Source organism: Sminthopsis crassicaudata, chromosome 3 (genome assembly GCF_048593235.1).
Source record: "Sminthopsis crassicaudata isolate SCR6 chromosome 3, ASM4859323v1, whole genome shotgun sequence".
NCBI lineage: Eukaryota > Metazoa > Chordata > Mammalia > Dasyuromorphia > Dasyuridae > Sminthopsis > Sminthopsis crassicaudata.
In genome coordinates this window covers 238,834,134-238,861,161 of record NC_133619.1, presented here as the reverse complement: position 1 = coordinate 238,861,161, position 27,028 = coordinate 238,834,134, and the positions used below count along the sequence as shown (strand labels likewise).

Here is a 27,028-nt window from a genome sequence, read left to right as displayed (position 1 = left end):
CTTTACAATCAAAGGACAAGTGAGTGTAGAAAACTGGATACAAGTGTGGGAATTCAGTGATTCCAAACTTTGTTCTTAAATTGATCTTGCCCTGTCTCAGAGTCCTCTAACTACATTAAGGTAGGCAGTCCTATAGCAGATTTCTGAAGTCAAAATGGTGGAACTTGAAAATTGCAAAGGACTCAAACTTATCTATCTAATCTGATTCAGAGCTGAAAGGAATCCAGTGTTTAATATGCATTGAGAAGGGACTATTCTCTGTGAAGATCACAAAGGAAGGGCAATCATCTACCACCAAGGAATATCCTGACAATGAAGCCTGAATTTGTATCTTTGCAAGGTCTACCTATTGCTCTATTTTCTGGATTTGAATCAAAAAGAAACAAAAACAAACTAATATGCTTCCTTTTAAAAGTGATATAGTCCTTTAGGTACTGGAACAAGAGTTAAATTTCCCCTTAGCCTAGTTCTACATTTCCTTTGGCTAATTATCCCCAGTTCTTCAACCAATCCTCATATGACTTAGGGGATGTCTATAGGGTGTTTAGAGAGGACTGGGATCTCTGGTGTGAGCTCTTTTCAATGTTATTCATTCACCTTTGGTGTCTACCTGCAACCCAATTCTCATCTGTGTCTCTATTAAGCTAATAAGCCACAATCCAGTAAAACTGTCTAGGCAGACAAAGACAGGTTGAGAGTGACCAATATAATTTAAACCCATTAGTCTACCACAAGAATGTCAAGATCTCACATGACAGAATGAACAGATGGGAAAATTTGTTCCCATAGCCAGAAAGGCATGTGTAGCAGGTCTTGGGAAATGCATAGAGCTTGATGAATCACAGGAGATTCACTCTCTTCAATTTGACCTCATAGGGACAGTATCCCCAGTAGTCCAAGCTTCTATCTTGGCACTGAATTTCAATGATTTTGGTAAAATGGAGTTGAGGATACTGCCTATTCAGTCTCATTTCAATGTCACTCAAATTTAAGTGAAGAAATCCTTGAAAAATATCACTCTTCAAAGAAAGGGAGGGAGAAATATCAGCAACCAGAGTAGCAAGATAACTTAGATTTGAGGAAGTACAGCATAGAGTTCTCCTTGCACTGGAAGCTGTCAGAGAACATTAAGAATTATTAGTGCCATACAAGGGGAGGTTCATTGGAAGACATAAAGGATTTCTTAAGACACTGTGTAAAGAAGTTTTCCAGGAAGATAAATTTCCTGATTCATCATGGTCCAAGGGAACCTTTGGAATCTTTTTGCTCCAAATGAAACCTGACTGATCTGTGACTTCAAAGAAAGGATACAGGAAACAATAGTCAAGGTAGAAAGAAAAACGTCCAGGACAAAGAAGTCTTGGGAATTTTCCTTCTTTTTGGCTTGATGAAATTGGCCTATATTTATTCTTCAGGACTATGAAGTCAAGTCAGAGCAGGACAAACTGAGATAACTGGGAGCAGGAAGATGATTGAGGATGGAGAGCAAAACTGGAAGCAGACTAAGGAGAGAGGTAGCCTGAGGCTAAGTATAGAATCCACAAGCCACAACAATTAAATTGGTGTGTGCATTTTAAGCCTAGCTGCATCAAAAGCCCACTTTTCAATATTGCCTGACCCATGGCTGTTTCAAAGGCCCCAGACTATGAGGAGGTGAAATTCCACTGCCCTGCTAGTTCCCCAAAACCCAAAGCCAACTGGAGCCATTGGCAGACTCTGGGGTCTGCAGCTAACCTCACAGAGCATCATGGTGATCTGTAGTGAATGCCAAGGTAACAGAATGAGGAGCTAAAGCTCTGCAGCTGAGGAAAGCTGTTGCATTTGCCTTATAAAAACCCATCTTCAGAGTAGGTTTAGTTTATTAATTTAATTTTTTTGGCTTTAATTTTCTACAGAAAATTTAATTTCATATTTTAATTTTCTCTTTCTGAAAAGTTTATTTTTCAATAGAAAACACTTCAGTTACAGAAAAGAAAAGGATCACCAGCCTGAAAACCACATTTGAAAGGTCACACATGATAGCACTCACCTATCTGTGATGAATAAAGTAGTCTTTGTATTACTAACAGGGTTTTAGAATGGCAAAATCTCTAGCAAACAATGTAATAGTATGTTTCTCAAGCAGGTATGTCTCTTTTCCCCCTATATGTGAATATGCCAAATGGAGTGCATTATGCATACAGTTTGATAGAGAAGTTTATATTCATATATTATTTATTCTATTAATCTTTAATTACTCCAAAACCCTGAAGAAACCTGAAACATCTAGCTAGTTGAATTTGAAGGAATAATATCAAGAATTAAAATTCATCAGGAAGGACAAAAGGAAAATGTCAATTCTTGGAACATGTCTGTAAATTTGGGTAAGAGCATACAGATACACCCATACAACACAAAAACCAGAAGAGAGATTATAGATTAATCTAATAGCCTCTCACAAGAGAACATATATGCTCAGAATATAAAGATAAATGTTATATAGGTAGAGATAAATGTAGAAAATGTTAAAGAGGTTACATGAAAGAATAGCTGGTAAACTGGAATTTAATAAGCCTAATTTACTCAACTGTGTCAGTGTAAGAATTGGGATACAAGACTCTTGATAGCCAAGTCAGCATAGTCTCCAACTAATACAAAAAACTGTTGGTTTTGTTTTTTCCAGAGAAATTGACTTCTTGAGACAGTAGCTGGCCACACAATCATCTTTGAAAAATGAAGCTTAGAAATTTCTCAAAGTAATCAGAGAGAAATATGCTGTGGTGAGAGTCCAATTCATGAGTCTTTCCCCCAATTTTTTCCCATAAGGATTTATTTAGCACATACTTGTGTGCAATCTCCAGAAAATTGGAGAATGTAGTAGGGAGGATGAAGGAAAAGACATCAAGGCAATGTTCCTTACTTGAGGAATGCCAAATGGAGTTTTTGTGGGCACCCCAAAGTTAAAACTCTCATTTCAGCAGAGAATCAATGTCTCTCAACTGTTCTTGGAATTCTGAATTAGAGAAGAATTTTCTCTTTCAATATTCAAATGATAATCTTTGGGGGAGTAGAGTCAAGATGGCAAAATAAAGACAGGGAATCACCCAACCTCTCCCTCAAATTGTCCCCAATTCCTTCAAATAGTGATTCTAAACAAATTTTAGAGCATCAGAACATTACAGAACACAAAATGGAACATTTTCCAGTTGAAGGCAACTTAGAAGCTCAGCAGAAAAAAGTCTGAGGAATCAAGGTGAGAGCCCAGCCGCCAATTCTAGGGCAGGTAGCACCAGGACAACCTTGATCCCAGCCCAAGGCCCAGCTTCAGCAAGACAGGCTTTCTGAAGCAGCAGCAATGCCAAAGGTTTCTGGACCTGGGCCTTGAAACATCAGGGAGGACTTGGAAGGTCAGTGGAAAGGGTCTGTGGCAACAGCATAGCAATCTTCTGGGCAATCCCAGCATAGCCCCAGTCCCAGCTCCAGCATCAATAAAGAAGGACTCTCTTGTTTTAGCTCACTAGAGCTTGTCACTACAGGGGAAACAGGGACACTTATAACAGGTTCTAACAGGAGAGACGAGGGCTTGTGGTCAGGTCCCTACAAGGATCTCTAAAAACAAGTACACAAAATAACTGAAACTCAGGACAGTGCACCCTCCACCTGGAAACGGAGCCCTACTTTAATAAAGAATTAAAATTAGAGTAATAGGCTAGGAAAATGAGCAGACAACAACAACAACAATACCAAACAACATTCTGAGCATTGAAAGTTATTTTGATGGGAAGAAAGATCAAAATAGATACTCAAAAGATAAGTTAAATCTCACACATCTAAAGCTGTCAGGAAAAATAAGAGACTCAGGCCATGGAGTAGCTTCAAAGGGATTTTGAAAGTCAAGTAAAAGAGAGAGAGGAAACACTGGAAAAGAATAGGGAGTGGTGCAAAAGAAAATACAAAAAGCTAATGAAGACAAGAATGCCTTATAAAGCAAAATTCACAATTTGGGTCAATTGGACCAAAAGCTCAATGAAGAATAGTTCCTTAAAAATTAAAATTCAGCAAATGGAAGCTCATGACTTTATGAGACATTAAGATACAAAAATTACAAAAAAACTCTTTGAAATATGTTATTGGTAAAATAACTGACCTGTAAAATAGACCCATTTGATTTAAGCTTAAAAATCATAGTCAATCTGAAAGTTATGACCAAAAATGAGCCTGGACACTATCTTTCAAGAAATTATCAAGGAAACTTGTCCTGATATTCTAAAACCAGATGGTAAAATAAAAATAGAAAGAACCCACTGAAAGAATCTAAAAGTAATTCCAAAATGAAAACTCACAGGAATATTATAGTCAAATTCTAGAACTCACAGATCAAGGAGAAAACATTGCAAGCATCCAGAAAGAAACAATTCAAGTGTAGTAGAGCCAAAGTCAAGATAACATAGGATTTAGCCATTTCTACATTAAAGAAAGGAGGGTTTGGAATATGATATTAAAGGTAGCAATGGAGCTAAGATTGCAACCAAGGATCACTTACCTAACAAAACTGAGTATAATCCTTCAGAAGAAAAGGTTGTCATTCAAAGGAAACAAAGGCTTTGTTATTCTTAATAGTATTCATGCCTCCTCTGAAATACTTCTGAAGAAAGTTCTATCCATTCCCAGAGAAGGAACTGATTGTGTCTGAATACAGATGGAAGCATTCTCTCTTTGTCTCTTTTTTCAACTTTATCTTGAGAGTTTTAAATTTTCATTAGGGTGGGAGGTCTATGCTTTCTTTCACAACATGATTTTTATGAAAATGTTTTGCGTAATTTCACATGTGGTTTCTTAGTTGTGAGTGGGGATAAGAAAGATAAGCTAGGAATTCCAAATTTTTAAAAACAAATGTAAAAAATGGTTTGAAATTTAACTGGTAAATATTAAATAATTAATAAAATGCTAATCTTTTCAACTGGTAACAGTGACACAAATTTTCTATTGTTTCCAAAATGAATATTACTTAAAGAAAATCATAATTCCTAACTTCAACAATTTAAAGTACTAGTAAACATTGTGAAAACAATGGCAATGTTTTGATGTGGAGTAACTTATATAGTTTATTAATATGTATTTAAAACCTGGTCATTCTCAGATTCATGTTCACACTTTTACCACTGAGCAGTTTCCTGTCATACAAAGATATATGCAAGCACAAACACACACACACACACACACACGTAGGTATTTTTGCAGATATTTCTCTACATGTGTATGTATGCATGTTGAGCCACATTTAATGCAAGATTTCCAAAGAAATGCAAAATTATCAAGTTTTTTTGATGTCTTCAATTTTCATTTCGAAGGAACAGACCCTTTGACACTGAATGTCTATGATTCCTGTGGAATTTGCAGTTGTGTTCAGTATGAGTGAATTACCGGCTCAGGATCAAGGCTATGGGAGAGGATGAATCTTAACTCTGCTCAAGCACTTGCATTTACATGAAAGAGGCTGAGTCAGAGGAAGGGATTCTTTTCCTCCTTATTGTCATTTGCATGCACATAGACTACAGCCCCTGATGAGAGGCAACTGAAGTCAAAGGCCCTTTAGAGTGGAGCTATGTTTTGTGGGGATTATTGCATTGTATTTTTCCTCTCCTACAGCTGTCTCCTCTCTGTTGGATTCTCAGGATTTCCACTTCTCACCTATCTGAGCAAGACCAGCTTCAGACCCTTGGCATGAGTGGCTTTGGCATGAGACTAGGTCAAGTCTCAGGGACTCTCACGTTTCTGCTTGTCCCTCACAACTAACAAATCATAAGCACTTGAGGTTGGTAGTGCCTCAATAAAGGCACTTAGCTTACTTGATGGACAACATGAAAAGAAATGTCCAAGAAAGAAAGCAGAAAAGAAAGAGTACAGCACATCAAAAAAACTGTCCTCCCAAAACCAATTCTCCTATTGCCAATCCACTCCACTAGGCCACACTCCACTGACATATATAAGTTTATATAGAAAGGAATATAGCCCAAATCACTGGGAAGGCTCATGTGGCAAACAACAGGGGTCTTGCATCTTTGCTGCCTCCTCCTCCTCTTCCTCCTCTTCCTCCTCCTCTTCCTCGTGCTATTCCTCCTCCTCCTCCTCTTCCTTCTCCTCATCCTCCTCCTCTTACTCCTCCTCCTTCTCCTTCACCTTCTTCTCCTCCTTTTCTTCCTCCTCCTTCTTCTACTACATAGAAAGGGAAACTGAACAAGTCTGATTGGGAATTGGCAAGGGGGCAGAAGAATGATGTTTGGAGCACAATTGGATGGTAGGAAGGTTGGGAAAGATGAACAGCAACAGCAGCAGGAGGAGTTGGAAAAAGAACGGGAAGTTTTGGTGCTATGAGGTGCTGTCCTACTTAAGAGCAATCATGACATATACTCCACCAAGGCTGCTAGACTTGTTATCCCATCTGTTGTGCTTCTAAAGACCCTCATTCCTTTGGTTTGGAGCACAGAGAGGGTTACAGAAGTGATGAACACATTAAAGGAAAAAGTGGTCTTCTTAGTCTTCTGAGATTTTTTTGAACTTCTCCAAGAAAAGTCCATGGGAATAATAGCCAGGTGGGGTCAGAAAAAACAACCAAACAAACAAAAATAAAAACTATGCTGTTTAGTGAAATTCATTATTTGAATATGATAGGAAAAGCAGTTTGTTATTATTGGGAATTTAAAGCTGTATTTGATTGGATTTTAAGTTAAAATTTTATTAAAATAAAATGCCACCTTGGGACATCATGTTTGTATCTCCCTACTTAAATGGCATGTTGCTTTCTAGAAGTATTGGTTAATTTGCAAACTATGTTCTGTTGGGTATAGGTATACGTTTTATGAAATTTGGTTCAAAATTATTTGTGAATCTTGCAGTTTAAAGAGTAAAAAAGTGATTTAGAGACAAGGGACTAGAGACATTGATTTGTAAAAGCAATTAATAGAACATTTAGTATTGTGTTGAGAGTGTATAAAGTAGGTTGCAGAAGATTTGAGCAAGTAGGCATTGGGAGGAGAGAGACAGAGATGGGACAGGAAGAGATGGTGTGAGAGAAGGAGGAAGAGAGAAGAAAATGGCTTTCCAAAAATAAGGAATAAAAAGGCACACATCCCTAGTGAATTTGCCATTTCTCACAGGAAAGGAGTTACCCCATGAGGTTGGAGATTGTGTATAGCTGGCAGATTGGATCCTGGGGGAAATGGCACCCTAAAAATGATAGCTGTGGAAAGTTGGCTTGGGGGAAGCATAATGGAATGGTGGAAGGGCAAACACAGACAATCTAATCCCCCTCCCCTCATTAAGATTTTTTTTTTTTTTAACAAACTGGAGCTCTTTACTGGTTCAAATATGAATTGCTTCTACTGTAAAATTACCCATGCATATATCTGGTAAATAAAACTTATAATTAATAAAAAATGAATCTTTTTTCTCCTATAAAATATTTTTGTAGGCATTCTCTTTTTTTTTGTCCAATTTGATTTTTCTTTGAGGCTTTGCATGTAGATATTTTTATAACCTCATCATATTTTGAGTTGTAATGTAAGCTTCACTGTCACCATAACAGCTTTTTTTGTTGAAGTCTTTCTTGCTTGCTCATTTTCCAATCTTATTTTTTGGGGTTCAATTTTATGTTAGAGTTGGGATCAGTTTAGCTCTGGGAGGGTGTCCCAACTTCAAGTTTTGTAGTCATTCTGTTAATACAACTAATTCTGGGGACCTTTAAATTGTTATTACTTCTACAATGATAAAATCTGTGGAAGTGTATGGTCACTGTTGTCCTGGTCTGAGCTCAGATGCTTAGCCATGTAGAGCCTATGCACTCTCATAACCACATCTTCTCTTCTCCTTGGAACAGTAACCCAGAACTAAAGCCCTTGCTCCCTACTATTCACCTGTGGCCTGGAAGTGTGAGCCAACACTGAGTAATGGACAATGAAGGTGCCAAATGGCATCTGGTCAGTGTCTCTGCCAGCGCAGAGGGACATTAGATATTTAATCATTCCCCTAGCCATTTCTGGGAGGTGAGAGCTCTTGGTAGTGCTGCTACTGCTGCCTTTTCCAATGTCCACAACTGGTGGGTTTGTGACAATACTCTCCTGATCAGCTCAAACACTAGCTTCATAGACTTCTCTGATCTCCTGTGTTGGCCTGGATTGGAAAAACATCACACTTTGATCTTCCTTGGTCATGCTGCTTTAGAATATAATATGACAGTATTGATTTGAGGAGACTCTTGTAACAGTGCTGTGTTCAACTCCACCATCTTGACTCTCTCTTTCTTCCTCATTCTTTAAGAAAACAAACTAAACAGAAACACCAGATCCCATCAATCCTAAAAACCCTTTGACTTCTGTCTTCATCTCATGGTATACAGAAAACAATCAAGCCAAAAGGAAAAAAAAATTAGAAACAAAATGCAAGCAAGCAATAACAAAAAAGTGAAAACACTGTCTTGTAATCCACATTCAGTCCCCACAGCCCTCTCTCTATCACAAGTTCATTGGAACTGGAATTACCTTGCTGAATTACCTTGCTGTTGTAAAGAGCCATTTCCATCAGAATTGATCATCTTACCATCTTGTTGCTATGCACAATGTTCTCTTGGTTCTACTCACTGCACTTATCATAAGTTCATGTAAGTCTCTCCAGGCCTGTGAAATCATCCTGATAATTATTTCTTATAGAACAATAATATTCCCCTTTAGTGTCTTAAGAGCTAAATCAAGTGACCTTTTCCAAAGCTCTCAGTGTATTCCTGACCTTTATGTGGAATTTGACAGTTGCCCAGTCATTCCTCTTGTAAATGTGTCTGAGGTTTTTTTTCTAACAGTTTCACTGTGCTTCCATTTAACACCAATGACTGTTACTAACTTTTAATTCTAAATAGGATATTATGGAAATAAAATTTTGGAGTAATAGTAGTGACTGTAGCTTTTGAAAGGTTTCTCCCTGTGAAATCATTGTGTGTGTGAGTGTGTGTGTGTATTTATGTTAATGAGTATATATATATATATAAATGTTCACTATTATCAATGAAAGCTGATTCTGGACAGCGCTAGCACAGCCTGGTGGCTAACACCTCTTAAATCATTCTCAGTGTTGGAATAAAATATTGTATATGTACGTTGTTAGGTCATTTAACAAATGGATATTTAACTGGTAGTCCTTATCTTTGGTATACTGTTGTTATGCAGATATATTTGGTCATCAAAGGGGCCTTGATACCCAAGAGTTTTGGGTAGTCTTGAAACGCTTAGGTGACCTGGCATTCCTGTCAGTATGGCCAAAGACTGCCAGGAGATATCTTGAGCTTAACTCATGGGGGCTGGAATTCTCATGGATATTGGTCCTATTACAGTATCAAAGAAGAATCTATCAATAAGCTAAAGATGAGGAGAAAATAATTTTACTACTTAGAACTTCTTCAACTTTTGTGCAAAACATTATAAAGCTAAAGAGAATAGAAGGAAAAAGGACATTTCCCAAATAACTGAACATGAGTTTGAATGTGGGTTCCAGACTAAAAGGCAGGGGATTCATTTGGGACCTATCAAGTTTGATCGAACTGTGGGAGTTCTTGGTATTGGTGTCTAGCAGGACCGTGCAGGGTGATTAAGACAATCCTTTTCATTGATCCCTCAAATAGAAAAGGAGGAGAAACAGGACCTAGGAAGTACTTGGAGCATAAGTCACAGAAGAATCCAAAATTATCCACTTCAGTCTGAACTCATATGGCCAATATGCCCAGTAGTCCAGGCTTCTATTTTGACCCTGAATTTCACTGACTCTGGTAGAGAGAGGATGAGGAAATTCCTCTCTACTTTGTCATTTAAATGTCAGTGAAATTCATAGCACAAATTCAACCAAAATTATCATTCTTTCCAAAGGGGTGTGGGGAGGAAAAATCATCAACAAGTGAAACAACTGATTCCAGGAAGTACAGTATAGAGTTTTCCGTGCACTGGAAGCTATCAACTTTAGAACTATCCATAGGACTTTACACAGAAAAAAGAATAGTACCATAATAAATGCATTGGAAGACATAAAGGATTTCTTAAGACACAGATGTACAGAGGTGAGCTAGGCAGATCCTACTTCATCATGGTCCAAGGGAGCCTTCCAAGTCTTTCTGCTCCAAATGAAAACTGCCTGATCTCTGACTGCAAAGTGAGAGTACAGGAAACAATGTGCCAAGGCAGAAGAGAAAAAGTGCAGGAGAAAGAGCTCTTGGGAATTTTATGCTTCTCTGTGTCTCAAAGAAATTGGCCTAGTTTCTGCTATGAAATCAGAGCAGGACCAACTGAAACTACTGTGAGCAGGAAGATGATTGAGGAGGGGAAGCAAAAGTGGGGGCAAACTAAGACTAAATAGAGACTCCACAAGTCACAATAAATAAATTGGTATGTAGGTTTCCAGCTTGGAAAGAGGAAAAGATCCCTTTTCCACAGTGCATTGCCCATGAGTATGACTGATGAGGGAGAGAAGGCAGCTGCCCCCTTTCTTCCCGCCCTCCCCTCAGAGGATGAAGAGGTAAAAGTGTTCCAAAGTATACAGACATGGCTACTGCCCTCCAAGCTCCAAAGCCATTGGCTACCTGTTCTGGGATCTATTGTTGACCTCATAGAGCATTGTGATGATGTTAGTGAATTCCAATAGAATGAAGAGGTACTTAAAAGGCGTGTGCCTGAAGGAAACTCCATCATTTGCCTCTTGTTTATATGAAAAGTAGGTTTAATTTGTTAACTTATAAATTTTGGCTTTAATTTTTTGTAAAAAAATCTGTTTTTATATTTTAACTTTCTCTTTCTGTGTGTTTCTTAAGATATTTTGCCTTTATGAAGTTAAGAGCTTAAATGCTTCTGAACCCTTGACTCTTTTTCACTTGGACCACTCTCTTTGGAATTGGTCCCTAGTTGCACTTTCAGAGTTTCTATCCTGAAAGTTTTGCTGAATAAATTACTATTACCTCCTCCATAAATCTTTCATAACAGTAAAAAGAATCAGTAGAATATTAGCTTTCCAGTTATCAATGGATTAAATATGACTTTGATATTTTAGGAATGTATTTTATTTCTTTCTTAAAATATTTCTCTTCTACAGCCAAAGAATCAAATCTTGAAAAAAGAAGATGAATGATAATGAAAAAATTGACTATGGAACATCATTGACAGATTTTCAGAAAAGCAGATACAAATATCCTTCTAGTGGGTTTTCAGGATTATATATTATGACAGTATCTTGGTAAAGTGAAAAAGAAAATAAGAGTAAACTTGATCAATGGCCTCATCATCCCTTTCTAGTACATTGTGCATGCAGTATAAGAGAGACTATATTCATATAACATTTTGAGTATCAATATTTTTTCTCCAAAAAATGTGGAAATGTTTGCAATGTCTGACAAGATGCAACTGAGTGAAGAAATTCTAGATGATCAACAACAAAGAATAATATCAGGAATTAAAACTGATCATTAGAAGAAAAAGGAATATTCTAAAAATAACTCCATGAATGTATGTAAGCATTGAAAAGAACCAGAATAAAAGAATGAACAGTAATTTATTAAACATCCACAAAAGAACAAATGTGCTTTCATTTGAAACTGAATAAACATTTTTTAAATTTTAATTAATTTAATTTTTACAATAATTTTATGCATAAGTAATTTTCCAGCTTTGACAATTGCAAAACCTTTTATTTCAGCTTTTCCCCTCCTTCCCCCCACCCCTTCCCCCAGATGGCAGGTTGACCAATACAGTTTAAATATGTTAAAGTATAAGTTAAATACAATATATGTATACATGTCTAAACAGTGATTTTGCTGTACAAAAAGAATCAGACTTTGAAAAAGTGTACAATTAGCCTGTCAAGGTAAATCAAAAATGTAGGCAGAAAAAATATAGGCATTGGGAATTCTATGTAGTGGTTCATAATTTTATGTAGTGGTTCATAGTCAACTCCCAGAGTTCTTTCGCTGGGTGTAGCTGGTTCAGTTCATTCCTGCTCTGTTGAAACTGATTTGGTTCATCTCATTGCTGAAGAGGGCCTCGTCCATCAGAATTGATCATCATACAGTATTGTTGTTGAAGTATATAATGATGATCTTGTCTTGCTCATTTCACTCAGCATCTGTTCATGTAAGTCTCTCCAGGCCTTTCTGAAATCATCCTGTTGGTCATTTCTTACAGAACAATCATATTCCATAATATTCATATACCACAATTTATTCAGCCATTCTCCAATTGATGGGCATCCCCGTAGTTTCCAAAACTGAATCATCTTACAAAGAGTAAGAAATGAGAGGGACACACAGGAGAATAATTGATAAGTTGTGTTTCAAAGAAAAGAGTTGCCTATCACATAGATGTCAATGAATGGAATCTATTATTGATAGCTAATTCAATCAACTATGTAAGGGGAAGAATTGGGATCAATGCAAGATTCTTGATAACCAAGTCAGCACACTTTCTAGCTTAAATACATATACTGTTTGTTGGTTTTGTATTTCAGAGACACTGTAATCCAGAGACTAGACATGGAAAGAACAGTCATATGGGAAACAAAAGCCCTGAAATTAATCTGGGAATTTGAAGATCTTTGTACCACTGTGAGTTATTCTAATTCATGGGTCCTTTATCCAGTTGCATTGAACAAGCATTTATTAAGAGTATAGTGCCTGCAATCCCCAGAAGAGATAGAGGAAAGGCATCAAAACAATGCCCTCAATATGAGGGATGCTGGCAGCTTTTGGTGGGCATCTCAAAACATGAAAAGAAATGTTTTTCCAAAAGAGTAATGCTCCTTTACCCTATTTCTAAGAACTGAATTAGGGAAGAATTTGTTTTAGCACTATCATGGGATTGTTTCCATGTGATAATTTTAATACATAATTATTATAATTTCAAAAAGTCTGCTGCTTAAAACAAACACATTTTTTAGTTTCATCATTTAGAAGCACTAATAAAAAATGAAAATCATCATGTAAAGTGTTTGGGGACCTATACTTCATAAAGCCTAATAAGATATTGTGTATTTCTAATCTTGATTTTCTCAAATTTATGTCCACATTCTCACCATTGAACAGTTTCTTGTAAATCAAAAAGACACACATGAATGCTAATAAATAATACATACATACAAATATATATATGTATGTTTGAACAAAACTGATATAATAAATATTCATCACCAACTGGCAACATAAGTGTGCCTGACAGAATATACAGCAATCTGCATCATAACGTATTGCTTCACTAACAAGTTGGAGTGACTTGTATTTCATTTGGTATTTTCTAAGTGATGAATAAGATGTTTCAATTAGAGAATGGCAGACTTTCAGGGTTTTTTCTTTAAATTTCCTAATATCCTGCATGCTTCATTCTGCATCAGTTAATAAATAGTAACCTAGATTGCTTGGTATTTTTTGAATTAATTCTTTGGAACACCATGGACTTTTCTTTTTCAGAGTTATCAGCGATGACTTCTGGTACCAATCTACAGTCTTTGTCTCAAATCTTATTTTTCTTGATCTCTACACAAGTATCAACACCAGGAATCATTCTGTCCTCTTGACCAGGCTTTCTTCCATCAATTTTTGTGAAAGAGCTCCTACCTGGGGTTTCTCATTTTACTTTTCTCAGTCCATCTGAGTCTGCTTTTGTAGGATCCACTTCCAAGCCATGCTGCTCACCATGACTGTGTCCTCCAAGGCACTGAACTCTTTCCTAACTACTTCCTCTTTATTATCTGGTTGGGAATCATATGAACTCCCATGAATTCAAGGAATCATTACTCACTGGAGATAGTTTCTTGCCATGATCTGTCATTTCTACTTTCACAATATTTCTATTTTCTCTTCCTCCTTCCTCCTTGGACATCAAATAGTCTCTACAGGTTTGCAAGAGCCTCTCCCATCCTCAGTTCTCCCTCCACTTCACTGCTTTCCACCTGCCCCTAGAAAAATGATCTGGTGACAGAGATCTGACCACATTTATTCTCTAATCAGCAAAATCCAGGAGTTGTGGGCTCACCCATCCAATTGTGTCTTTGATTTTTCTTTACCATCGTTTCCGACTTGTCCAGTCTTCTCTCTTCTCTCCTCTCCCCAAGTTTTCTTAAAACCAGAGATTCAGAGCTTTTTGTTCTTTCTTAGATACAACTCTTTTGAGTCGCGATTTCATGTTTTCTCAATGTCTAGTTCCCTCTTTCTGGAATCTTCAGTCTCTTCACCTCCACTTCTTGACTTTCATGATCCACAAGAATGAAATTTTACCTTCTGAATGAGCCTTTTGGTAGTGAGCATTCCCCATTAATAACCCTCCCCAACCTGTCCCATGTAATGCTTTCCTTTTTTAGATTTTCCATGTATTTACTCTTACACACACACACACACACACACACACACACACACACAGATATATATATATATATATATACATACATACATATATATTTATATATACGTGATTTATATTATACATATATACATACACTACATATACTTTTAATGTGTTATTTTCTAATGGAATAGGAATTAGTTGAAGGTTGGGAACAGTTTTTTTAACCTTTCTTTGTTTTCCCAGAGGTCAGTATGTTAGGTAATACATGAAAAATTCTTAATAACTTTTTCTAGAGTGTCTCAACATAATATCTTTCACATTACATTCCACAATTTGTTTATCTGCTCTCTGAACTATGGACATCTATTAACTTACTCTTCCAAGAAAATGTGACTCTATATAGGACACTTTTGTCTTTGATGTCCTTGGCACACATATATTCCCCTGCATTAGGATTAATGATTCAAAAACCATGGTCTTTTCCATGACTTTTCTTTTGTCATTCTAAATGTTTTCTCCACAACTATTGGAGAATTTTAACTCTTCCATTAACATATAAATAGTTAAGCTATATTCCCTTACATCGTCCGGTATGTTTATTTGCTTATTTTAGCATAAAAAAATCCTTCAATTCAAATGATATTTGATTATTCCATTTTATGTCAAAGCTAGCTATATGCCCAATTTCTTCTGTGTTTAATTCATGTATGATGCCGTTGGGAAGCTGCTTTGTGTCTGACTGATTTGCCATTGTTCCTGTAGTTTGGCTAGTACAAGGAATCCTTCTTTCTCTTTTTCATGTTCTTATGTTGGCTAAATGATAATACTTTTTGGTTTACTTGTTCTAAGGTTTGATTTGGACAATCTGTTCCTTTCATCTATTTTTGTTTTTTTCCCCTTTTTTTAAGAAGAGCCAAAAAGTTTTGATAAGAACTTCTTTGATAAAACATTTCATGGAGTAATAGTGAACTTTCCATCTTCCAGGTCCCCCCATATTTTTAATTGTCAAATTTTATGGTTATCTTCAAAAGGGAGTGTTAAGGAAATGACTCTAATCTCTGTCTGAAAAAATAATCCTAAGTTCAAAATTATCGTAGCTCAAAATTTCACTTGGAAATGCTTTAGAGAAGCATTTTATTTCTCTTTGTAAAAGTCATTCTTTTTTTTTTTTACAGGAAGAAATTGAAGATGGAGAAGAGAAAGAGGACATTGAAAATAAAAGTATCGATATAATGTGTTCTCTCTGTTATCTTTCTTAAATTCAAGGTATATTCATGTACTACTAGTGGGATTTCTCAGAACCCAGACAAGTTATAATAATAGAAGTATGACCACTCTTTCCCCCCACCTAAATACCTACCATCTCTTAATTCTCACTCTACCTGTAGTAGGTATATTAGGCTAACTGGTAAAAATATCAACTTATGATCAAATGACAATTCCAATACTATTACTTTATTACTTTGAAGCCTGAAGATGCCTGAAATGCCTGACAAGTTAAGATTATGTGAAGAAATTCTAGATTATCAACTCAAAGAAAAATATTAGGACTTGAAATTGAAAGGTATGATGAAGTAAATAAGTGTAGAACTTATTTTCTTAAACACACAGAAAAAGAAAAAGAATATACATTGATTTAGTAATGATTCATAAGGGTAAAAATATGTTTAGAGTTAAAAGAGAAGAGAGTGTGATGAATAAGAAAATGTCAAAAATGACACACCAGCAAATGACTGCAATATGTCAATGATTATAGGGATATCTAAGAATGGAATCCAATAAAATAAAGTCATTCATTACCTATGTGAGAAAACTGGGATAGAAGTGAGCCTCTTGATAGAACTCTGCCCACTGCTTTTATTTTTCAGAGAAAATGAATTTGAACAACAGAAACTTATGTTAAAGACTGCCTTTGAAGACAAAATACACGTTCTTCTTTCTGAACTGAAAGAAATGTGTTACATGGTGAGAAAGTCCAATTCATGTATACTTTTCCCTTTTGAATTCCACAAGGATTTTTTCAAGGACTGAAAATTTCTAGAAAAATACAGGGATGTCAAAACTGATATTAAATAAAAGAGGAAACTAAGCTCATTTCAGGGGCATAATGCAATTTATTAACACAAAGATGCTGTCTGTCAACAAAGGGGCCAATGGGTTGGCTTCCATTTATGTCCAACATGCTGAATAGATGGTTTTGAGGAATGCAGAATATTCTCTTTTTAGTTTTTATACTCCTTTCCTATTTGTCACAATTCCCCACCTCCTTATGGTTTTCTTATGCTTTATTTTTCTCCAAGTATTCTAATGAGACTTATTGTTCTCCCTCCGACAACACCACATGTTACAAGTTCATGCTATCTCCACCTCTGTTTTGTTTGGAATGTCCTCTCTCTTCACTCCCCTTCTGGCTTTCATATTCTACAAGAGTGAAATGGTACCTTCTGAAAGAGACCTTTTAGTGTAGTGAGTCTTCCCCATTTGTAATTTCACCCCTGGCTCCTTTCTTTTTGAGATTAATTTCAACTGGTGCTCTTTACAGATACTGTGTATGATACACACACACACACACACACACACACAAACGCATATTTGGTGGAGGGTGTTTTGTAATTGAATATAAAATCCCTGACAGCACAGAAGTATGTTTTTGTCTTTCTGTGTGTTTGCAGATATCAGCACAATAACATGTTCTTTTATAAATTTAAATTTAAATTATTTATTATTTAAATTATTCATTATTATTTATATAATTTTACTTTTAATTTTAAATTATTTTTGAAATAGCTTTTTAATTTTTCAAATTACATGTAAAGATTGTTTTTAGCATTCAATTTTTAAGGATTTTGAGTCTTTATCCTTTTAATCCCCGCCTTCCTGAAGACAGAAATCAATCAGATATATTTTCATTTCATTTTGAACTTATTTACATATTTCTCACATTGTGAAAGAGAAATCTGAATGAAAAGAAAAAACACCCAAAATGCAAAATCAAATAATAAAAAAGTTGAAAATAGTATGCTGAGATTTGCATTTAGTCTCCATAGTTGTTGCTCTGGATATAGATGGCATTTTCCATCCTAAGTCTATGGAAATTGTCTTATATCTATGTATTGCTGAAAGGAGCTAAGTTTATCATAGATGATCATCACATAATCTTGCTGTTATTACGTACAACGTTCTTCTGATTTCTGCTTTCTTCATTCAGCATTAGTTCATGGAAGCCTTTGTAAGCTTTGCTGAAATCAACCTATTCATCATTCCATTATTGAGTAATGGGCATTTACTTAATTCCCCTCTCTTTACCACTAAAAATGAGCTGCTACAAACTTGTGGGCTTATGTGAATCCTGCCCCCCATTAGGAACTTTTGGGGATACACATTCAGGAGTGAGACTATTGTCATTGTTTGAGTACAGTTTCAAATTGCTCTGCAGAATGTCTAACTCAATAAACAACTTCATTAACAATATATTAGTGTCCCTGTTTACTCACATCTTCTCAAATATTTATTATCTTTTCCAGTCATTTTAGCCAATCTGGACAATATGAAGGAGTACTTTAGAGATTTTTTTTTTAAAGAGTTATTTAGAATGTTTTTTTTTTAATGAGTACTGATGGTTTAATTTTTTGATTTGAAAATGTTCTCTTCATAAGCTTTAACCATTTATCAATTGAGGAAAGACTTGCATTCTTATAAATTTGACTCTTTTTTTTTTTATCAGAATCACTGGCTATAACTTGCTTACCTACTTTCTGCTCCCCTTCTAATCTTGATTGCTTTGGTTTTGATTGTGCAAAAACTTTTTAATTTTATGTCATCAAAACTATCCATTTTGCAATTCAAAATGTTATCGAGTTAAAGGCCATGTATTCCTCCCTACTCCAAAGAGTAGACAACTACTCCTTGTTCTCCTAATTTTCTTATAGTTTACATCCTTTGTCCAAATCATTAACCCATTTTGACCTTATTTTGGTATTGGATGTTAGATGTTGGTCAGTACCTATATTCTGCCATGTTATTTTTCAATATCTCCAGTAATCTTTATCAGATAATGAGTTCTTATCCCAATATCTGGAGTCTTTGTTTTTCTCAAACACTAGATTACTATATTCATTGATTATTGTATCTTGTGGACCTCACCTATTCCACTCAATACCAATTCTTAGCCAGTAGCATTGGTTTTGATGACCATTACTTTACAATATGGTTTTAGTCTGGTATGGCTAGGAAGGCTTCCATTACATTTTTTTTTTATTAATTCCCTTCTTCTTCTTGACCTTTTGTTGAATTCAGTTGAATTTTGTTATTTCTTCTACCTTTCTAAAGTAAGTTTTTAATAATGTGACTTATATGGCACTGAATATATAGATTAATTGAAGGGGAGTTGTCATTTTTGTTATATTAACTGGGCTCTCCATAAGCAATTGGTATTTTTCCATTTGTATAGGTCTAATTTGATTTCTGTGGAAAGCGTTTTGTAATTATGCTCAAATAATCCCTAGATTTGTCTTGACAAATCAGACCCCTTCTTTCAAAATTGTCTTTCACTCCTAGGTGTCTCTCCTTCCTCACAGTTGTATACCATGATATCAACTATGAAATCTTATCATTTTTACTTCTGGAACATCTCTGGCATTTATTCCTTTCTGTTCATAGCAAAAACAGCTTTACATGGATTGTGTGTGTATTGTATGTGTGTGTGTGTGTGTGTGTATGCCATAATGTCTTACCTAGCCTATTAAATTAAGATGGGCTTTTTAAAGAAATTAAAATTTTATTAATTTAGTTTTATTTTTTAATTACCAAAGTTAGGATTAATATCCTACCTCTGAGAGATCTATATATACATCACAAGAAACCATAATTTACAGTAATAGAAGAGAAGAGGCAAAAAAGAAGCCCAACTAGCAAAACCAGTTAGTTCAATGAAAAATTTTGCAAATACTTAGTATTGGGGAAGTTAGATGGCACAGTGGCGAGAGCATTCATTGGCCCGGAAGTCAGAAGAACCATAGTTCAAATCCAGACTCAGACAATCACGTTTTTGTGACCCTAAACAAGTCAGACTACTTCTGAAAAAAAAATGGGAGGCAATTTTTAACTTTCTTGTATCTTTGCATCCTTCAAAGAATGGAGAAGAGTGAGTCTCTTCTTGCACCCCTTTTTAAAAGTCCTGATTTGTGAATTTTAGAGACTAAAGAAAAATTCCAGCAGATGAGTGGGCAGGATTTCCTTTCTAGGCTTGTCCCTTTGTACCATTGGACAAATGTATTTGGGATACATTCTCCAATGGGTTTCAAAAAAGGTTTAACCTATAAAAGTTGGTAATCCAAAAAGTTAAGATCTAATGCTGCCTCCTTGTTTGACTGAATTTTAGAAGTTGATTCAAAGTCCATATTGCATTTTTATTTTTATTTTATTTTTACTAAGGCAGTTGGGGTTGACTTGCTTAGAGTCATCCAATTAGTAAGTTTCAAGTGTGTAAAACCAGATTTGAATTTTGATCCTGACTTCAGGATTAGTAGTCTAGTCACTGTACCACAGAGATGTCCCCCATGTTCCATGTTAGATTAAACGTTGGAGAGGAGCTTTTGAGGAAATGATTATATGCTACAGAAATCTTTCCTGCCTGAAAAAACATCATCAGGAAGTAACCTGAAGTCATCATTTTGGCATTGCTTTTTAAATATTTGTTTTATTTTGTCCTTTCTAAAAATCTTTTTTCCCTTTTCAGGAAGCAAACTTTACTCCAGAAGAGGAAAACTGTGACGAGAAAAATAACATCAAGAATGAAAACATCATTCAAAGTTCTTTAATTCTGGCCCCTCTCTGGAAAGTTGGGTATACACATGTCCTACTAGTGGGATTTTACAATGGCAGAATTTCTTTAGGAAACAAAAAGGAAAAATATCCTGGCGACATTATAAAAATTACAATGTACAGTTCCTACATTGTGTTGAGTCCTTTACTGGGAATATATCAAACTGAATATCTGTGGAAACAGATTATATTCAGATAACATTTCTAATGATATTCTTTTGTCATTCCAAAACTCTTCAGTTGATTTAAAGGCCTGAAAAATGGAGCGTTGGAGGAAATTCTAAATTATCGACCTAAAATAAAGAATTGAAAACAATCAGTATGAGGAAAGCAAAAATTCTGGAAAGTGTTTTGTGAATTATTTATGAGCTCAAAAGATCAAACTAGAGTAAAAGAGTATCCATTATTTGGGGAACCACCCACAATGGAATATTTCTATTTAGAATTAAAAGATACAGTGATGAATGTACAAAATGTTCAAGTGAACACACAAGTGAATGACTGATAAGGAGTTGTGCATTGTTATAGGAGATGTCAATGAATGGAATCCAATATGCCTGATTGACTTTTCTGTGTCAGTGTCAAAAGTCAGTCAGAAGCCAAGAATCCTGATATCCAAGTCAGCATTTAGAGTATATAATAATGTTCATTGTTCTGATTTTGTTATTCCAGTGAAGCTACATTCAAAAACCAGGAGCTTATCAAAATAGCTATTTTGGAGGACAAAGCAGAAAGATTTCTCGATGAATTGAAAGAGTTGTGCACTATGAGAAAATCCAATTCATGCACACTTTTCCCATTTCAATTATACAAGGATTTATTTCGGGGCCTTTTGTGTGTACTCTCTTGAAATGTTTATGATGGTGAAGAACAAAAAGAAAGGAAATAAAGGCAATGCCCCCAACTTGGGGTTGCAGATGTTTTTTACAGCAAGACAGTAACAAACCCCTATTCCTATGAATTCTGAATTGCAAAATTCTCTCAAACCCTTGTAAACAGTATTCTTTTCAATTAGCCATAACAGTATATATTCTCCATTGTTACAAACCTCTGTTCCTAATGTCAAGATTTGAAATGGCAGTAAACATGGTGTAGAAGGCAGTGTCAATTGTATTGTGGAAAATGTAGTGTTTATTGATAATATGCAATTCACAGATTCATACAAACTTTGACCACTGAACAGTTCTCTGCAATGCAAAGACACATGCATATACATATATACACACATATATAGCAACACAAGCATACCTGCCTCTGTACTTCATGGACAAACAGTTGAGTACAACCTGCCGATAGATTTGCATCTGACAGCATTTTCAGTGTGTAGCCTACGTCCTCTGTGTTAAATGGAGAGATCCATATTTGCTTTCCTGTTTTCTAGGCTAAGGCTATTTTCAATTCAGTAGATAAGAGAATGCCAAACTTGGAGTGCTTTTGTTCATTTACTGTAATTTTAGTTATACCTGTCTTGCTTCAGTCTGCATGAGTTCATAAATCTTTCCCTAAATTGCTCTGCATTCTTCAAATCTGATTTATACTGCACTGTAATTTGTCCTCCACAATTAATGATTTCTTCTGTTTTAAACCTAAAGGCTTTCTCTCAGTTCTTATTTTGCTTGATCTCTCAGAAAATGTTGACAGCAGTGATAATTATCTTATTCTCTTGTAGAGATTTTCCTCTCTCAAATTTGGAGCTTCTCCTATTTGTTTTTTTTTTTTTTTCAGTCCATGTGAGTTTCTTGTGGGATACCCACCCTCTTGCATAGAGATAATGCCAGTCAATGTAAGTGTGCCCCTCAAAACTTGGTCTTCTTTCTTCATAACTTCTTCCTCCATAGTATCTTATTTGGTAATTTTGTTGATTCCCAAGACTTTAGTGAATCCTTATTCAATATAAACATTTTTTTTCTTGTCAAGCCCTATTGCTTCTGCCTATACCACTTTTCCCTTCTCTATTCCCTATTCTCGATCCACATTCTTCAATAGATGTAGTCTCTCTTCCCCTCATCCCCAGATGATTTTAAGAGTCTCTCCATTCAAGTCTTCTTCCACTCCAATTCATTCTACCCTCACCTACCTTAGTGATCTTTAAAAAAAACTGGTCTGAGCATAGTTATTCTTATTCACTAAAAGAGTCTTCTGGGTCAAATGTTCAATTTTACCTTTTACATAAATACCTATGGCACCTGGCCCCTTTCCACATTATCAAATTCTCTTGGGATTTGCTCTCCTCTTGGTTCTAAGATACAGATACCTGGAGGCTTCTTGGTCTTTTTTTTTTTTACTTTCCTATTTTTAACTACAACCAAAGAATTTTGATACCCTTTTTTATGATATAGTTGGCCATGTAATAAAAGGTCCTTTTGTATTCCTATTTTTTTTAAAGAAAATAAATTTCGATTGAAAATACTTAATCTTTTGATTAATGAATCTTGACTTAGGGTTTTCTGCACCCACAAATTTGTTAGCTCCGTACCACCCTACCACTTTGGATACAGTTGAAATTCTTTTTTTTTTTTTTTTAATTTTTTTTATTATATATATATATATATTTTTTTAAATAATATTATCCCTTGTATTCATTTTTCCAAATTACCCCCCCTCCCTCTATTCCCTCCCCCCGATGACAGGCAATCCCATACATTTTACATGTGTTACAATATAGTCTAGGTACAATACATGTGTGTGAATATCATTTTCTTGTTACACAATAAACATTAAAATCCGAAGGTACATGCAACCTGGGCAGACAGATATTAGTGCTAACAATTTACATTCACTTCCCAGTGTTTCTTCTCTGGGTGTAGTTACCTCTGTCCATCATTGATCAACTGGAAGTGAGTTAGATCTTCTTTATGTTGAAGATTTCCACTTCCATCAGAATACATCCTCATACAGTATTGTTGTTGAAGTGTACAGTGATCTTCTGGTTCAGCTCATTTCACTCAGCATCAGTTGATTTAAGTCTCTCCAGGCTTCTCTGTATTCCTCCTGCTGGTCATTTCTTACAGAGCAATAATATTCCATAACCTTCATATACCACAATTTACCCAACCATTCTCCAACTGATGGACATCCATTCATCTTCCAGTTTCTAGCTACAACAAAAAGAGATGCCACAAACATTTTGGCACATATATGACTCTTTCCACTCTTTAGTATTTCTTTGGGATATAATCCCAGTAGTAGCGCTGCTGGGTCAAAGGGTATGCACAGTTTGATAACTTTTTGGGCATAATTCCAGATTGCTCTCCAGAATGGCTGGATTCTTTCGCAACTCCACCAGCAATGTATTAGTGTCCCAATTTCCCCACATCCCCTCCAACATTTATCATTATTTGTTCCTGTCATCTTAGCCAATCTGACAGGTGTGTAGTGGTATCTCAGAGTGGTCTTAATTTGCATTTCTCTGATCAGTAGTGATTTGGAACACTCTTTCATGTGAGTGGATATAGTTTCAATTTCTTCCTCTGAGAATTGTCTGTTCATATCCTTTGACCATTTATCAATTGGAGAATGGTTCGGTTTCTTATAAATTATGGTCAGTTCTCTATATATTTTGGAAATGAGACCTTTGTCAGAACCTTTGTTTTTAAAAACATTTTCCCAATTTGTTACTTCCCTTCTAATCTTGTTTGCATTAGTATTATTTGTACAGAAACTTTTTAGTTTGATGTAATCAAAATCTATTTTGTGATCAATAATGATCTCTAGTTCTCCTCTGGTCATAAATTCCTTCCTCCTCCACAAGTCTGAGAGGTAGATTATCCTCTGTTCCTCTAATCTATTTATTATCTCCCTCTTTATGCCTAAATCATGGATCCATTTTGATCTTATCTTGGTATATGGTGTTAAGTGTGGATCCATATCTAATTTCTGCCATACTAATTTCCAGTTTTCCCAACAGTTTTTTCCGAATAATGAATTTTTATCCCTAATGTTGGAATCTTTGGGTTTGTCAAAGATTAGATTGCTATAGATGTACCCTTTTTTGTCCTTTGTATCTAATCTGTTCCACTGATCTACCGGTCTATTTCTTAGCCAATACCAAATGGTTTTGGTGACTGCTGCTATATAATATAGCTTTAGATCAGGTACACTTAGACCACCTTCCTCTGAGTTTTTTTTCATTAGTTCCCTTGCAATTCTCGACCTTTTATTCTTCCATATGAATTTTGTTATTTTTTCTAGGTCATTGAAATAGTTTCTTGGGAGTCTGATTGGTATAGCACTAAATAAATAGATTAGTTTGGGGAGTATTGTCATCTTTATTATATTCGCTCGGCCTATCCAAGAGCACTGAATGTCTTTCCAATTATTTAAATCTGACTTTATTTTTGTGGCAAGTGTTTTGTAATTTTTCTCATATAATTCCTGACTTTTCTTTGGTAGATGGATTCCCAAATATTGTATACTCTCAACATTTGTTTGGAATGGAATTTCTCTTTGTATCTCTTGCTGTTGCATTTTGTTAGTGATATATAAAAATGCCGAGGATTTATGTGGATTTATTTTGTATCCTGCCACTTTGCTGAAATTTTGAATTATTTCTAGTAGCTTTTTAGCAGAGTCTTTGGGGTTCTCTAAGTATACCATCATGTCATCTGCAAAAAGTGATAGTTTAATTTCCTCATTTCCTACTCTAATTCCTTGAATCTCTTTCTCCGCTCTTATTGCCGAGGCTAGAGTTTCTAGTACTATATTGAATAGTAATGGTGATAGTGGGCAACCTTGTTTCACTCCTGATCTTACTGGGAAAGTTTGCAGTTTATTTCTATTGCATATTATGCTTACTGAAGGTCTTAAATATATGCTCCTGATTATTCTAAGGAATAATCCATTTATTCCTATACTCTCAAGAGTTTTTAGTAGGAATGGATGTTGGATTTTGTCAAATGCTTTTTCTGCATCTATTGAGATGATCATATGGTTCTTATTAATTTGATTATTAATATGGTCAATTATATTAATAGTTTTCCTAATATTAAACCAGCCCTGCATTCCTGGAATAAATCCTACTTGATCATAGTGTATTATCCTGGAGATGATTTTCTGAAGTCTTTTTTGCTATAATATCTTATTTAAGATTTTAGCATCAATATTCATTAAGGAGATTGGTCTATAATTTTCTTTCTCAGTTTTCGATCGACCTGGTTTAGGTATCAGTACCATGTCTGTGTCATAAAAGGAGTTTGGTAGGACTCCTTCATCCCCTATTTTTTCAAATAATTTATATAACATTGGGGCTAATTGTTCTTTAAATGTTTGGTAGAATTCACATGTGAATCCATCTGGGCCTGGGGATTTTTTCCTGGGGAGTTGATTAATAGCTTGTTCTATTTCTTTTTCTGAAATGGGACTATTTAAGCAATTTATCTCCTCCTCTGTTAATCTAGGGAGCCTATATATACATGTTGATTTAGTCTGGAAATGAAGATAAATATCCATTCTTCAGTTTTGATGAGAAGTGGTTCAAAATAAAAGTAACTGGTAGGAAATATATTACAACAAATTCTTTCTTTTAAAGCTCTTCCCTTAAGATCTTACAGTGATTTTCACACTAATATATAAAGATCTTCCTTAAGCAAGACTTTTTGCTTACTTATCTCTCATAAGTGCATTAATTTCTTACCAAATTTATGAATTGTTTTCTTTCCTTTACCTTCCAATTCTTTCCAACACTTCCACTTTGTTTTTTCTTGCTTTTTGACATTCCCTTTTTGCTCTTCTTCTCCTGTTTCCTTATCCTCGTTCTTTTCCCAGTTCCCTTTCTTATTGTCATCTAACACTTTTTCTTTATTATCTGTTGAGAGAAAGTAGGATAAATAGATTCTTAAAAAATCAAAAAGTCAAAGATGACAGGCTAAACTTTAGTCAATAAGATTCTTAAAAGCTTAAGAATATGGAACTGTACTTCCACCCCTTTAGAACTATTAGAAGTCAGAGCACAATATGAAAAAGATAGAATGTGCAGAGCTTTACATATACTCACAGACATACAAATGTGTTCATATATTCACATGTGCACATATACATATTTGTGTGTGTGTGTAAAAAGAGATGTATTTTATACATATGTCCACTTACAACCATACACATGCACAAAGTGAGGGATACAGATATACAGGTAGATTGATAGACAGGTATTTATAATACAGAATTTTTGATTTTGGCTAAAATCTTTCTAGAAACTTTTATGGCTTTGATGCATTTCAAATTTTTACCTGTAAATTCTTTCTAGTTCTACTGTTCCCACTAATTCTGAAAGACTTAGGAAATTGTGTATCATTTCTTATATTAACATGTCAAGGTTATTTTACTGTTGCTTATGGTTGTGTGGGTAGTTTCTCTCCTCAATGTTTTTGTTGTTGTTGTTTTTGAGGGCCTGAATTTTTTGCTCTCTGGGGATCTAGAAACTTTATTTCACTATTTCTCCTTATTCCATGGACAGAAAGTCCTCACTGTATCCTATTCTAACATTGCTTCTGGAATAGAATTGTATAACTCATATTCCATGCTGCTTCATTCCCTGCTACATATTTCAAAAGCTCTTCTTTGCTTTCTTGTTTTGTTCTACAACACTGTGACATACTTCCAACGCTGTGACTCGATTTTCAAAGTAAGTCTAGCATTTTAATGAGGCCAAAAATGAATTCTTGTGTCATCCATTCCAGTACATATTTTGCATGTCCTTTTTCTGGATGTGATTCCTGAGCATTCCTGTCACTATCACAGAGCTTTAGATTAGCATTCTTCCAGATTTCTACTCTTCAATTCTCATTTTATATGATGTATTGGGGCCATAGTGTGTACACTTTAGGGTTCATTTTCTCATCAGAACTTTTGACCTGTTGAGACTATTCAGCATT

General features: G+C 35.3%; 1 long non-coding RNA gene across 1 annotated transcript in view; it reads left to right on the top strand.

Annotated features, from left to right (window-relative positions):
• The window catches only part of LOC141561119 (uncharacterized), a 32,781-nt gene extending 12,304 nt beyond the window's left edge, over positions 1-20,477 (top strand). Inside the window, exons 3-6 of the long non-coding RNA XR_012487971.1 lie at positions 12,508-12,604; positions 15,512-15,602; positions 16,205-16,301; positions 20,074-20,477. This is a non-coding gene — a long non-coding RNA (uncharacterized LOC141561119). The remainder of the gene's footprint in view (positions 1-12,507; positions 12,605-15,511; positions 15,603-16,204; positions 16,302-20,073) is intronic.
• The last annotated feature ends 6,551 nt before the right edge of the window (positions 20,478-27,028 follow it).